At 40.1% G+C, this 14,816-nt stretch overlaps 1 long non-coding RNA gene across 1 annotated transcript in view; it reads right to left on the bottom strand.

Annotated features, from left to right (window-relative positions):
* LOC119862773 overlaps positions 1–14,816 on the bottom strand; it is a 33,639-nt gene that overhangs the window by 622 nt on the left and 18,201 nt on the right. Inside the window, exon 2 of the long non-coding RNA XR_005295365.2 lies at positions 5,856–5,973. This is a non-coding gene — a long non-coding RNA (uncharacterized LOC119862773). The remainder of the gene's footprint in view (positions 1–5,855; positions 5,974–14,816) is intronic.

The following is a 14,816-nucleotide window of genomic DNA, read 5'->3' as shown; positions in this document are numbered from 1 at the left end:
GACAAGATTTTTGTCAGTTTCACAGCTCCTCACCACTGACTAGCAGCAGTGAAACTGTATCACCATTGCTATTTAGTAGTTGGCAGCCATGAAAATGACAAGAATCATGTCAATTCAGGCAGGATGGGTCTTCCAGCATCTACAGCTCTGGGGCATGTGGACTGCCCCAGGGCTTCCGGACTCCCAGGCCAGCTGGCTCACTGTGCTGCCTGACTTTCAAGGTATCTGCCTCACCAGGCTACAGGTATCTGGCAGCCCAGGGAGCTAGGGTGCCTGGGAATCTGAAAGTCCTGGGATCCTTAGTTGGGAGGGGGAGAGAGGGAACTGCCTTGGTACTATGGACCTTAGAAGCCTAGAGTCCACAGCAGCTCACCAGAGGAGCTGACAGGAAACTGGGCAGAATCTTACCTGGCAGGAAGGTTTCTGTTGGAACCCTGCCTGTGGTTCATCAGAAGTTCATTCAAAAAAAACAAACAAACCACCTTTTGGGTTTGACAAATCAGCATTTCACATTAAAAATTCCCTTCCAGCTCTAATTGATACTTGTCCAACCTCCATGCACTTGAAGCAACAAAATGAGATCCACATTCTTCTTCTTATCAAGTGCAGCACTTGCCAAGCCAATTTGCAACAGCCTCAACAGTGAAGTACAGAGCCTTCAGACCACCATCAAATCTGGTCAGAGGGTAATTGTGTGACACTGTCTGTCTTTGGCCACAACTACATGTGGGATCCTCTTGTTGGCCCTAGTTGTGAAGGGAAATTGATCCTGGCCTGTTTGCTAGTTCAGAAGGGCCCATGAGTGCCATAGCAAATCAAAGCTGATTACTCGCATGATTGGGTCAGTTATAAGAAATTGGTTTATGAGAGACGCAGTAGATAGATGTTCATATATGATCCTCCTTCTTTCTTATATGCTTTGATCAGCAGAGAGTAGTTAGTAAAACTGACAAACGGATCATCATTGGGCATCTGAGTTTTCACCTCTTAGATGAATGGCACTGTTCATTCCTTTCTGAGTTACTATTTCAGGCTCTCTGCAAACTCAGGCTAACATCACTACATCAGTTACACTTGCTTCACATTTTCAGAATTTTCTTCGCAACCACAATAGTGAGAAATACTTAAAAAAATGAAAGTTAGAATCTGGAGCACAGGATAGCACCTTAGGAGCAGTACAGCGTGTCTTATTAAGATGTACCACCCCAATTTGAACCCTGTTTCCTTTTGAGTACAGTGTTCAGGCTTGTCAAGTTGTTTCTTTTCTAAGAGCTATAACAGCAATATGCCTCATTTCAAGAATAGGATATATCTTTCAAACTGACAGAAATCATTCAAAACTTAAGTTTGAGTACTGTATGTGCTTCAACTACTTTTAATATGTGCATCACGAGGATATGCACTTTCAAAAAGGAGGCAAAGTCAATCAAGATGGTGCATTCTGATTTCAAACAAAAATGTGTATAATAAGTAAGAATAAAAATGGAAAATAAAGTTTTTGGGAAAAAAGCATACAGCCCCACCGATAGCAGTAACCTACTTGCAGGAATTTGAATGTGTGCTAGTTCTCTATGGTCTCTGTTAGAAAAATGTGTGTAAACAATAGCAACAGACACATTTCATAATACTTATATGTTAAATCATTAAGCTAATGATCATTTGCTTCCTCTAAATTGGTGAAGAGCATTTTTCCTGTTCTCTTAAGTGTTAGTTAATAACATATTAATAAAGTAACTCATAAATGGTTAAACATATTGAACGGTGGAATTTTAGGTTTCCTTTTTATATTTTCTAAGACATGGATTAGAAAGATTGATTTAAAGTAAAACCTACTACACACTCATTATGTCCCTTTTGCTCTTAAGAATGGGATCCACAATAGCAAATGCAATTATGCCAAGAGTTATATTGCTTAGCCGGCTTTATATTCCCACTTCACACCTTTAACCCCACTAAGTGGACAGCAGGGTTTTCACTTTGGTTACATGAATTATTGTGTAATAATAATACTCCATCACTTGTGGACATTTATATTGGCTTATATGTAAGGCTATGTTTTCAAACTCTGAAACAATGTTATGACTTTCTATTATTTTCTCACTCTTTCCCATTGAAATGTAAAGTAATTAACAGCAGAATTCAAATCATTTACAGATTTTCAAGATATGAAATTTTGTTAGAGTCAAATTCTGCACCTCTCTGTGCATGTAAAGTATAAATATGCATACTTTAATTTTACCTAGAATAACCCAATCTCAAACTCAAAAAACTTGCCAAACCATCACAGAAATTCAACTCATCCCAAACACCAATTGAGGCTAAGGCTTGAGTGAATAAATAGATCTTGTAACACGTCCTTAAGGTCAGGAACTCAGGGTCTGTCAGACCAGTTATGGAAGAAAATCTGAGTCAAAGGACCTCCACTCTTAACTCCCTATCTCCATCTCTAGAGGTACTAATATAGGGACAGTGTGCAAGAATACCCCAGATGAGCTCAGCTTCTGGAGTAGAGCAAGAATGTAAGGCAGTGTAACAAGCAGGACTCAAACCCTATAGGACTTTACAGGTTCAAAGCAAAAAATTGAATACACTCGGATACTAAATGGAAGTAACTGATGTTCATAGAATACTGAGTTTTGATGAGAAACACAAGCAACACGTTGCAAAACCTTTTGCATATACACAGTAATCACTGTAGGGTTCACTAACACATTTATGGATGACAGTAAGTGATTTATCCTATTCGATAGGTTATTTTTATTCTTGATATGTTAAAAGTAGTAGGTTTTAACTAATTTTACTTACAATATAGAGAGTTATGTGTAGCCCATTTAAAGACACAGTTTTGCAGTAGTTCCATTGGGCAAAAATCAACCATCCTTCTTTCTTTGGGTATTTCTACATTGCAGCTGGAAGCAAGCTTCCCAATCTGGGTAGACAGACACACAAACTTTGTTCGAGCTAGTGTGCTAAAAATCACAACGTAGCACAGGTGGCTGTTTGGGCTACCTACCCCAGCACATACCCAGGGGATCCAGGTGGGTTTCTCATCAGGTGGCTAGCCTGAACTGCCACCCATTCTACCTCTGACTATTCTGCTATTTTTAGCATGCTAGCTTAAACAGAGCAGGCATTTGGTGTCTATCTACCCAAGCTGGGAAGCACGCTTCCAGCTGCAGTACAGATGTACCCTTTGTCTATTGTATACTCTTTAAAGGATAGCTCCAGAAGCTATATAATGATTTTCTAGCACCTCATTTACTGTATCCCCTTTTACCGTATCCATACTGGATCTCTATGTTCAGTTTTCTGTTCTTGTTTAAATAGCTCAACTCCAGGCAGGGCCAAGGCCTTCTTGATTATCTGCAGCATCCAGCCTGTCCTTTGAAGAGGTAGTAGTACACTCTTTCACAGTGACCAATCAGAGAGCTTGAATACTGAATCAAGAGTATTTAAAAGAATAGTTACAGTAGCAGCAAACAATTTATGATTGTTCAATAGGCTGAAATTTGTTCACCAAAATATTTGGCGAACAAATGTTAATAGTTAGCAAATAAATAGATCTCACAATCTGTTCAACCAATTTGCAAATAGAAAAAAGGCCTAACTTTGCTGAACAAGTTGTTCACTTCAAATACTTTCCCCAGCTGTTCACAGGATTAACAATGGCCTACTTAGTTTTTCCTAACGGTGTGCAGAAATGCCGTATAGATAAAGCCGTTGAACTCAAAGCTAAAACTTTGCAATTGATAAATGAGTATCACTAACCCTGGATTAAGAGTAGCCGCCGTGTTAGTCTGTATTCGCAAAAGAAAAGGAGTACTTGTGGCACCTTAGAGACTAACAAATTTATTAGAGCATAAGCTTTCGTGAGCTACAGCTCACTTCATCGGATGCATTCGATGAAGTGAGCTGTAGCTCACGAAAGCTTATGCTCTAATAAATTTGTTAGTCTCTAAGGTGCCACAAGTACTCCTTTTCTTTTAACCCTGGATTAGTTACTTGCTTTTGAATTCATTGTACTAGCAATCAACTGTCCACAGGATTGTGTTTGTGTGTGTGTGGAGGGTGATACTTTTGGACTAAAAACAAACAAAAAAAAAGACATAAAAATGAAGTTTAACAAATTAATATCCAGTTGCTATAATGAGTTGCCATTGGTAAGGATAATAGCAATCAACCCAGCATGAGCATGGTACAGTAGTTCTAGGCTGAAAACAGGCTGAGACCTGCAAATCAAGGTTTAATGCGGAGAGTCTTTTGCTTTTCCCAAGAGAACTGTAGCTGCATTTCAGATCTTAAGGTCTTGCCCTCAGTTATTTTGCCTAGGAAATTATCCTTGGATCATTGATTCTTCTAATATATGGGTAGTACATAATATCTGATGTAGGATATAAGAACTGACTTATCAGTTACAAGTAGGCACCTGTCATGCAAATAGTAGTAAAACAAATTCCTTAATGAGCAGTTCGTATTTGTGTTAAGCAGCAGAAATTGATTTATATTTCCTTTCCGAGAGAAAATTTAGAGATACCCCTTTCTTTTTGAAGAGCAGCAGAGGTAAAAGAATGATCTTAATTAGTTGTTCAGTTTTCAAAATATGGATAAGAAATAATGCCCATAAAAGTTAGGTTTCTCCTTAACATCTTTTGAAATCTAGTGTAAGTTGTTAAAGCACACTCCGAAACTTAAAAAGTGCAAATGCTACCACTTGTTCAACTTTGACTAGGACTCTGCTGTAGCAGAATGAATAAAGAATGATTGCATCATTTACATTCTAAGTTTAGTTTTCAAGTATAGTTGATTTTGCTTAAATGAGAATCCTGTAGCTATTTTGTAATTGGGACTAATAATTCTCTGCAGTTCATAATTGGTCCAAAACAGGTGTTTACTTTTCTCTCTCCTCCTTCCCCCGCAAATTATATACATTTTCAGCCTGTGTTTAAAGTATGAGATTCTAAAGAATTCTGCTAAGCATAAGACACAAATGAGGATACAGTATTTATAACAATTTTATGTTATAAAACCTAAAACTCACTCAACATGCTGACATGTTGACTTCAAGGTCCATTTAGGCTTGGTTTTTAGATATATCCATAATTCCAAGTGAAGTCAGTGAGAAATGGAAGTGCTCAGCATATGTGAAAATCTTCTAACATGGTTTGATAACATTTGGTGAACCTCAGTAAAGACAATGCAGTGAATTCAAACAACAATGCAGAGCTAAAGTAGGAGAATTGTATTGCTTTTCTGTGTAGATTGTGCCCACTGTAGGTAGGTAGATTCTGACTATACTGTTGAGACCCACAGCTGAGAACATACCCAGTATTATCCCTAAAGATGAGGTTCTCTTTTACATTGCCTAATTGCCAGGAATCACATAATATTTCAAGGGGTATTAAAGTTTCTTAAATTTAAAGTTTCTGTCTGATTTGTCTTACCTCCATTATTATAGATTTGTGCCTGTGCTTTGAAAGTGGTAGCACCTGGTAATCATTTATCATATCTGATTGTTCTTCAATGATTTGAGCTCAGACAACTTATCCTATCATCCGTGCAGCCAATTTTTATGTAAAGTACTCGTATCGACTATAAGAGATCTGATGGCAGTTTTAAAACCTTTCTGCATTAATAGCCTTTCCGCTGCATTTAAGCATCCTGTCTCTTAGATGCTGTGACAAATGTGACACTGCTATTATATTTCCTAAGTACCCACTTTGAATGGTGACAACATCTATTCTTCAAAATGGTAATTGCCTAATGCAATCTATCATTCAAATTTATGTCCAGTAGGGAAAACTACACTTTTAAAATTACATGAGTATTTAGTTAGAAATACATAATTAACCAGTTACCCTATTTAGGGGAGTTCCATATCACATGATAACTCTCAGATAGAATACTTGGCATCCTCTTGTTGGGAAACTGGGGCATCAATTCTTCAAGGTCCTTTTCAGTTCCCACTTATCAATTCTAGAAGGGAGACAGTATGGTTTAGTGGTTAGGATACTGGGCCGAGACTCAAGAAAGTGCAGTTCTTGTGGTGACTCTGCTGCTAACCTGCTGTGTGACTTTAGACCAGTCACTTCATTGCTCTGTGCCTTAGTTTCCTCTCCCACCCTTCATTTGGCTTGTTTATTTAGACTAAGCTATTTGGGGCAAGGATTTTCTATGTCTATCAAGTAAGACCCTATTCTTAGCTGGCCTATAGGGCTACCATTGCATTAAAAAAACAAACAAACAAAAACACCATTCATTCATTCACTCCCATGGATGCTGAACGCACTTGGCATCTCAGAGGAGATTAGCTGAATCCTCACACAACTGGGCCATTGGGGTCCAAACTGAAAAATTACAAGTCATTTGAAAAGGTAAAGACGAATGAAAACAGAAGAAAATTGCCACTGCAAGCAAGCTGTTCTTATTTCCTCCTTGCAAAACAGCCATTAGACTCAGTAGTTTTCATCTACCCTTCAAACACCTATTGATTGAGGTATTCAATTAATACCTCAAAACTTGAAATAAGAATCATCAGAATAATTACATTATAGACAGTCACTAGGGCTAATTATTTTTTAATTGAACTCTTTCAACAGAAAATTGTGTTTGACCACACGATAATTTTTGCAGAAGATATCAGCTCTCTTGGAATTTTTAAATTTTTTGTTGGCGGTGGGGGGTGGGGTGGGGGAACAACCAACCAACAAAAAAACCACCTTGAAACTTTCCAGGTTTTTGCAGTTTTAAATCTGAGAATATTTAAGTGTTTGGCAAGTTTTGGTTAAATACATAAATAAATACAGTTTTCTCTTTCTCAACAAAAAGGTCAAAATTTTCTGTAGAATTTTTTTTTCCAGCCAGTTCTAGCAGTCACATAGGGCCTCATCCAAAGTCCATTATAATCAATGGAAAGTCTCCCACTGGCTTTGGATAAGGCCTACAGCCAGTACACAGCCAATAATACAAGATAGTGAATAAATGTATGCCTAGCCTTAAAACATAAAAGTGACTTTAAATAATCTCCTTCCTCCCATTTTTTCTGTAACATACTAATTGTGGGCCAAATTATGGACATTCCAGTCCTAAGGGTTTAGCCCTGGAAGGTGTGGAGCACCTCAGTTTATATGGAAGTCAACAGAAGCTGAAAGCAGTCAGCACTGTTCAGGAGATTCTCAGTACCTTGCAGTATCAAAGGTCCTAGGCGAGAGAGCAAAGGCAGATTTACCATGAAACAAACAGCGAGGTCTCCAGTGACAGGGGGGCCCCGAAATGTAGCACAAATCTCATCTGACAACCTGCCCCCATGTCCTGGCTGGCAGTGCAGCAGAGCTCAGGCAATCAGGCTGCCTGCATTCCGTGGCCGGTGGCCCCACACGGCTCCCGAAAGCGGCCGGCTGCTGGCATATCTCCATGTGCCCCTGGCAAGGGGAGGTGAATCCGCGCGCTGCCCCATCCCAAGGGGTGTGCATAGACATGCCAGCAGCAGCGCAGCAGGGCTAAGCCGGCTCCCTGCCCATGCTGCCACTCTCACTCCGTGCTGTGCCACTCTCGGAAGTGGCTGGCATGTCCCTGCGGCCCCTGGGGGGTGGTGTCTCCGCATGTTGCCCATGCCCCGAGTGCTTACTCTGCAGCTCCCATTTACCTGCCTGGTCCTCCTTCCACCTAGGAGCCACTGCCAGAGGGGTGTGCTGGTCGCTTTGGGAGCCGCACTGCCCAAGGTTAGCACTGCCCCCTTGACTCCTCTGATACCCCAAACCCCCTGCCCCACCCTACATCCCGCACCCAAACTTCCACCCAGAGCCCCACCCCGTCCTGCACCCCAACCCCCTGCCCCAATCAAAGTACCTCACTTTGTTTTCATTTACTTCCTATTACTTATAATATAGGAGGAGGAAGAAAAAAAAAGAATGAAAAACGGGGGAGGTGGGGAGATGTTCTTTTTCTTGGCTGGCTCCCGAGAGGGGGCTCCCAAAAATGAACCTGTGCACAGGGCCTCACTAACTAAATCTGCCACTGCGAGAGAGGGTGCAAATGGCTCTCCCCTCTCATCCATAATTTTGCTTGCACTGCTGGCAGTATTAGAAACTATTGAGGTTTTTCTGGGCAATCCATAGCTTTGTGCCTTCTGAACCCAAGCAGGGCTGCTTCTGGGAGATTGTGCTTACAGCTGTACGATAATATCTTGCTTTTCAATACATTTCTTTAGTCAATGCTGTTTGGTCAGTATACCTAGTCCACATCCCCAGCATGCCACTCCCTCAGCAGAGGTACAGTTGTGCTCCATGCTCTATGCAATGATCATTTAATTCTAGCCTTAAATATTCCAGGAGGAACTGCTGTTATACAGAATGTAAAAAGTATATTCCACTTCCAATAAAGATTTTTTTTAAAAGGGAAAGTCACCTCTGTTCTACAGTGCCTTTACACTTCTATTATTTTAGCTACAAATTTTTTCTTCTTGAAATTGAAATGACTGCATTAAATGACAAATATTTAACATTTAACTAAACAGGACGTTAAGAATGATATATTCATCTGAATTCGTAAATGTGCAAGGGCTTATTTAAAACCTCCTCAAGGCAGATTCATGACTGTGCATTTTATTAGCATAAATGACAGTATATTGGGCAACATAATGCACCTGATGAAGCACTGAAAGAAAGATTGAAAGGCAAAACCCATCATCTAACATAGATGAGAAAAAGGTCTGGAATTTGTAAATGTCATTGTAATGAACTAAAATAAATATATTGCAAGATTGAGCCTTCGAAGTGCTGGATTGAGCCCTAGAAGCACTAAGCAAGTTTAGCTGATCTTCCTCTGCATTGAACATAATAGATTTGTTACAATCTTATCCATATGATGGAAGGATATAGATCTAAGATTGCTAAAAATGCTGGGGAAGAACCTCAGCTGGTGCAAATTGTCACAGCTCCCTTTACTTCAATGGTCCTATGATAATTTACACCCTTTGGAGGATCTGTCTAACTACATTCAAAGCTGACTTTAGAATGTCTGGCAACGTATTACTGCAGCTCCCTCTGTTCAGCATTCACAAGTCCATCAGATGTCTTACTTAAGGTTCCCACAATCTCAATTTAATTCTTGCACATGTTCTTTGCCAACTAATGCAGCCTATGTTCCTTGACATTTTTAGAGCGATTTATGATTTTCTATTGGATTATTATATATGTTTGATTGTAGGGTTTTTTTTAAAAAAACATACTTGGGGTGAAATCCATCCCTGTTGTTGTTCTATTCAACTTAATGGAGCAACATTAGGAATGCATTTATCTTGACATCTCATATGGGGAAGAATCAGAGAGGTAAAAATGGTGTCTGTAGCACAGGTCACTTACATATCTGCAGGCTGCTCTCACAACCATAAATCATTCCTTAAAACATTGCACAAAATGATTGTAACATCTGGGGGCCGGGAGAGGCAAGTTTCTTCTTTGACATTTTGTGCCCCCTTGGGAAGGAGAAGAATAAACACTCCAAGGTTTGAAAAATTATCCACAGGCCTTCAACTACAGTACAAATTATTCCACCGATATCTGCAGAGGCAGAAATAGAGGGCATTCCATGAGTGGTGCTAGGGCAGAATATATCAAGCTCTGAATTCTGTGGAGCACATGTACATAAAGACCCTAAGCATTCCTGCCCAGTAGTGCTGCACACATGGATGATAGGAACAGAAACACTCATCACTTAGCAAACACATCAAAACAACTCAACACATGAGATGGCAAGGAGATATTTCAGAGGTAAGAGACGAATTTAAGGCCACTTGTACATAATGATGAAACAAACAGTGATTATATTTGGCAGGACTTCTCCACTGCAGTGTCATATGACCCTCAGAATTAACCACACAAATGGCCAAATAATGAAGGCATTACTAATTTCATACACAGGCAAATGCCTAATGACTTCAGTGAGAGTTTTGACTGAGTGACAGCTTCAGGATTTGTCCCTACAATAACTGATTATATAAACAAAGTGATATAAGCAAAATTAATACACAGTGAACTATTTCCATGCATTTTATTAGAAAGATTTCTTTGTTGGGTTTTATGCAATTAAAAAGAGAAGAGAAGAAATGAGAAGCAATTTTATAAAAAGAACTTTTGAAAATGGGAATAAGAATCTTAAGCCATTTAGGGCCAGATTTTTAAAAGGTATTTAGGGCCCTAAAGATCCAGATAGGTGCTTAGTAAGATTATCAAGAATGCTTAGGTCCCAATATCCCATTGAAATTCAAGGAGACTTGGGCTCCAAAATGTCTAAATTTGTTTTGAAAATGGGACTTAATTTCTGAGGTCACTTCGATGCTTTTGAAAATTTTACTCGGACTCACTACTAGAGCTGATTGGAACTTTGACAAAATATGTTTCTGTTGAAATATGTAATCTTTTGGAAGCTAAACATTTCACAGAATTATCCTGATTTCACCAAAGTCTGGGGGGGATGTTTTCTGAGGTCCAAGGCTCTATGGCCATTTGAGTTGAATTAAAAACCATGACCTTTTGGATCCAAAAAATGGATGTTTTGATACAATTTTGTTTCACAAAAATATTTGAAAGGTTCTGCTTTTGTTCCAATGCCAAATGAAAACCAAATTTCAAACCCATAAAAGTTGTAAGAATGGAATTGTCAAACTCCAGGCAGCTCCATTCACTAGTACTACCAACCTTTTCCTGGAAACAGAGGGAAATAATACTCTGATTAGCAAACCTAAAATCACAAGCAAGGACACACAGTTTGGTTTCAAAGACATCATCTGTAGTATCTTACTGTGTGCAGACCAGTGTGAAGCTAAACCCTTCATTATGAACAGGAACGGTGTACAGAAATGAGGGATCAAAACTGCCTAATACTCTGTGTAGCTGCAGCCTGCAATTGACTTTCTGCCGGCTTCTTTGTTTCTGCCCCAGGAGAAAGTGTCGTGAGCTACCAAAAAGTCTACATAAAGTGTGTACAGGAAGTTTGGCATCTCTGCACTTCCTGGATGACTTACCCAATAGCACAGCTTCCCTTTTTTTTTTTTTTTTTTTTTTTTAAAACACAGATCCCTTTACTGAACTAAAAACACTATTAAATTAATTCAATTATTGTATCTGGTATAGTTTGTTTAACAGCCCTTCAGGATGCCTAAACACAACATATTTCGATCAGCCTATTCAGCAATCTTCCTGATCTGCTGTATTGCAAACCCTCAAGGCAAGTCCGTGTCTGCAATAGACGTTCTGTCTCATGATCAATAACAGGGTCAGATTGTGACTTGTTTCACCTTGTGTGCCTACTCTCATTTCATTGTTTCAGCCAATCGCTCAGGTATCTTGAGCAGATGCTTACTATTGTTTTGTAAGATTTTGCCTTCATCTGTGAACACCGAGTTTGAGTGAGGTGACCTCTCTAATCACTGTAGGTTTCCCTGGGCAGTGCCCATCCTACCATATTCTTAGTTTTTTCATATTTTTGCCTTATTCATATTTTTTTAACCTATGGAAGAGGTCCTGCTCCTTCAGTGTAATATTTTGACTGACTTTGCTTTCCTAGACTTTTCCTCACTATTATAGACTCCTTAGTCATCCTGTTATTATCATCCTCAAGTATTTATAGGTATTTCTTGTAGAGAAATTTAGCAGGTGATATTCCACATTGCAGCGGTGTAGCTCTGTAGTTCAGTAATACTAAATATGGATCTTCTCTTGCATCCATGGCTTTTTTGAGCAAATTCGTCACCGTACGTAGTCCACATTCCACAAATTCATTGATTTGAGGATATTTGGGACTGAATGTCTCGTGGCAAAAATCATACATTTTAGAAAAAGTCTATGAATTCCCTAGTCTTGAACTATGGTCCACTGTCAGTTATTCCTGTTGGAATTTCATGACATGCAAATACAGATTTAATGTACCAGACAACTGTTGCTGCTGTGGTATCTTCAAGTGTGACTGCTTCTGGGAGAGGGGTAAAGTAGATCATTGTAACCAAGTAGTGATATCTTCCCAGGTTGAATATGTCATTCTAATTCGGTTTTACGGAACTTCACAGTATCATTGGTTCTTTCTGCTGGGAGTTGCTGTACTTCTGATATGTTTTCACCATTTCTTTGATGTCACTGTTCATCTGTGGCCAAAATACAACTCTGAACACTCCTTTTTGATTTGGTCATTCCCAGGTGCCCTGTGTGTATTCATTCCAATATTTCCTCTCATCACTGTGGTAATCACAGTCTGTCTACTTGAAGAGCATGCTTGAGATCATTGACAGCTCATTTTATAGTGGGACTAAGAAGGTGGGAAATCTTGATTTTTTTTCTCCTGCTTTACTCATTGCTTGTATCACTGCTTGAAGAATTCCATCTTTAGCTGTTTCTGCTTCCATTATCCCATATATCTGGAGATCAGGACCAGCAAAGCAAACATGTGCTTGGGGTGGCATATTTCCAAGGACGGCATTCTGGCCATCCTTTTTTCCCCCCCACCCCGTTCAGTCAACCAATGAGTCCCTGTGTGGGGTGGGGCAGTGGGCTCAGCACGGGGGTCCCGGCCCTGGCCCCCTGCCGCCTCGGGAGTGGGGCAATGCAGCTCCTCCCCACCTGCCCGCCCCTGCCGTGTGTGTCACAAGCGGTGGAGGAGCCAGAGCCAAGGATCAGGGCAGGACCTGCGGCCGGTAAGGGACCTGCTACCCTGGGCGGCTTGGCGCTGGGCAGGCACCCCTGGTCTGTCCCCCTTCCATGGCTGACCCGCCTCAGCTGCTCTGTCGGTTACTGTCCCCTCAGAGCCAGGTCTGAGATCGGGATGGGGGCCTAAGGGCAGGATATACAGCCCCAAGCACCTCACTACAAACACTGCTATAGCATTATGCATTCTTTTAACATTACCAGTATCAGTGGCTTCTGGTGAGCTCAGTTTCTCAAAACTGAAAATTACTAAAAAATTATTTGAGGTCCACCATGTCTCAAAATCATTTTTCAGGACTTGCATTAATTTCAATTGAAAGTACCATTGCACAAAATTTAGATTTCACTGAATTATTAAAAGACTATGCAAGTATAAAACCAGAAACATTCAGTTCATATAAATTCTTTTAATTTATGAGAAACTGGTGCACCAGAAGACACTAACATTTTTCATTACAGTGTATAGTTGAACCCAAATTGTTTGTAATTGTGATTTTGTTAAAATTAAATGAGTACACTAGTAGGAAATTGTTTTATTTCACTAACTACAAAATTCTCTGTTTTCATTTTTTAAAAAATTTTAAACAAAAAAAATTTGCAAAGTGCAAACGTGTAAAAACCAAAAAAAAAAGGGGGGGGGGGGAGAAGGGGAGGCAGGCCAAAGTTTGTTTTTTTTTGCTTGGGGTGGCAAAAAAAAAAATCTAGAGCCGGCCTTCTGGAGATACAGCACATGACACTTACATGTTCATATGTACGTTTACTGCTTGTTCCAGATTACCAGGCTGAATACTGTCCGATGGAGCATATGCTCTTGGGTATGTGTCTGTCTTTGCTAAGTGGTGTCCAAGCTGGAACTCTCAGATCACAACATAATTCTGTATTTTCAAAAGTAGTCACTGCATTCTTGGGTACTCTATCCCTTTGTGTGTCCTGCAGTCAGTGCTTTGTACTCTGTTTTGAAGGTATGACCATATAGAAAGTCATGAAATATTTACATCTGGTGTAGTGATGTACATCTCTCTTATTCAGTTCATAGTTGCATCTTCTCTGCGTCTATTATAGCCCTAGATTTATGTGAGGCTGGGAACCAATCAGCTCCATGACACTAATAGTATTGCTCCCAACCCTTCTTTTGAGATGTCTGTGGAGAGTTTGGTGTTTTTAAAGAGGTCAGAAAATTGCAGCACTGGAGCGGATGTCAGAAGTACTTTAAATCACTGAACTCCTTTTCATGCTCTGGTATCCATGCCCCATTGTGACCTTCTGGAGGAGATGTCTTAGGTGAGTTGCATGAGCAGTATAGTTAAGTATGAATTTGCTGATATAATTCAACATGCCTACCAGCCTTTGAATTCCTTTTTTATCTTCAGGTCTTGGCATGTTCATAGAAATGTAGGGCTGGAAGATACCTCCAGAGGGCATCTAGTGCACCGAGGCAGGACCAAGTGCACCTAGACCTTATCAGATAGATATTTGTCTAAACAGTTCTTAAAAACCTCCTGTGACAGGGATTATTCAGTATTGCCTGAATCTTTGATTCATCAGGCAAGATACCTTTCGAGGTCAGTCTCTCTCAAGTGTGTTATTTCCATTGTTTGAAATTGGCCTTATTCAGTTCAAGGTTATTAGCGCACTCAGCTTCCAGTCTGCTCCTCAATGGCAGTGCTGCCCCGAATTATATCAATGTACACGGTCATGCTTGCTCATTCCTCTACCATCTGGATTACTGTACAGTGAAATACTTCTGGAGCCAAACATACTCCTAAATGCTGTCTTAGGAAGCAGTCTCTGCCAAATGGTGTATTGAGGGTGCTGATCTTGTAGCTTTCAGTGTCTAAGGAGATCTGCCAAAATCCTGCTGATGCATCTAATTTGCTGAAGAATTGCACTCCTGCCATTTCAGACAATAGTTCACTTCTTGTGGACAAGTGGGAGTGTTCTCTTCATGTTCCATACACAGCTCCATAGAGTCCATAACAGCCATAGTGGCTTTTAGATACAGTTCAAATTGCTGTCTGAACCTCTGTCTGAGCCAGGCATAGTCAGGATTTCCCCTGAATCTCAGGGCTGGTGGGAGGACTCACTTGCAGTAGCACAGGGGCTGTAGCAACCATTTCAGTGTTA

Source organism: Dermochelys coriacea, chromosome 10, assembly GCF_009764565.3.
Source record: "Dermochelys coriacea isolate rDerCor1 chromosome 10, rDerCor1.pri.v4, whole genome shotgun sequence".
NCBI lineage: Eukaryota > Metazoa > Chordata > Testudines > Dermochelyidae > Dermochelys > Dermochelys coriacea.
Note: the sequence above shows the minus strand (reverse complement) of the source record. Positions and strands in the feature narration are given on the sequence as shown.